The sequence below is a fragment of the Camelus bactrianus genome, chromosome 4 (genome assembly GCF_048773025.1).
Source record: "Camelus bactrianus isolate YW-2024 breed Bactrian camel chromosome 4, ASM4877302v1, whole genome shotgun sequence".
In the NCBI taxonomy this organism is placed as follows: Eukaryota; Metazoa; Chordata; class Mammalia; order Artiodactyla; family Camelidae; genus Camelus; species Camelus bactrianus.
Window position 1 is genome coordinate 69,991,385 of NC_133542.1, and position 721 is coordinate 69,992,105.

The following is a 721-nucleotide window of genomic DNA, read 5'->3' on the forward strand; positions in this document are numbered from 1 at the left end:
CATTTCTCTTTCTGACTTTGCTTTTCTGTTTTCTCCTCATCATTTCCACACTTTATTCCTTCCTCAATGTCTCTCTCCTATTAAATTCTCCTTCTTCTTCTTCTTCCTACACTTCTCTCTTCCCTCTGTCCCTCCCTCCTTCCTTTCTCTTTCTCGATCACCTTCCTTCCACATCTTGGTCTCCCCATCCGCTTCTCTCTGTTCCCAGTTCCCCTGGCCTTCCTCCTCTAACTCCCTAGTCCTGTACCTCTCAAAACTTTCCCCCCACTCTCAGTATGAATCAAAAGCTTCTTGCCATTTAGTTCATTTAACTCAGAGTTGGGATTTTCCTAAAGAGAATCCATTTGGAAATCAAGTGGCCACTGAGAAAAGGCAGCTGCCTAGGAAGGTCAAGTTCTCCTGGAATTTTGTGTTCCCCCTCCATGTGGGGGCCAGGAAGGCTTAAGGGGGCACATAGTTGTCCCCCAGAGGCAGGAAGAAAATGAGTGTGGATTCTCCACATCTTGTTCTCCAAGAGCTTTGGAATCAGACTGACTGTTCCAATCCCATGTCCTTACTCACTTCCTCACGGCTATGAGACCTTGAGCAAATCAAAACCCTTGAAACTCTCTGAGTCTCAGTTTCCTATCTGTAAAATGGGGATAAGAATCGGGAGGTAAATAATGTGCCCCTATTTTTGGAATCTACCCCAGCATAGCAAATAGAGAACAGAAGATAAGAC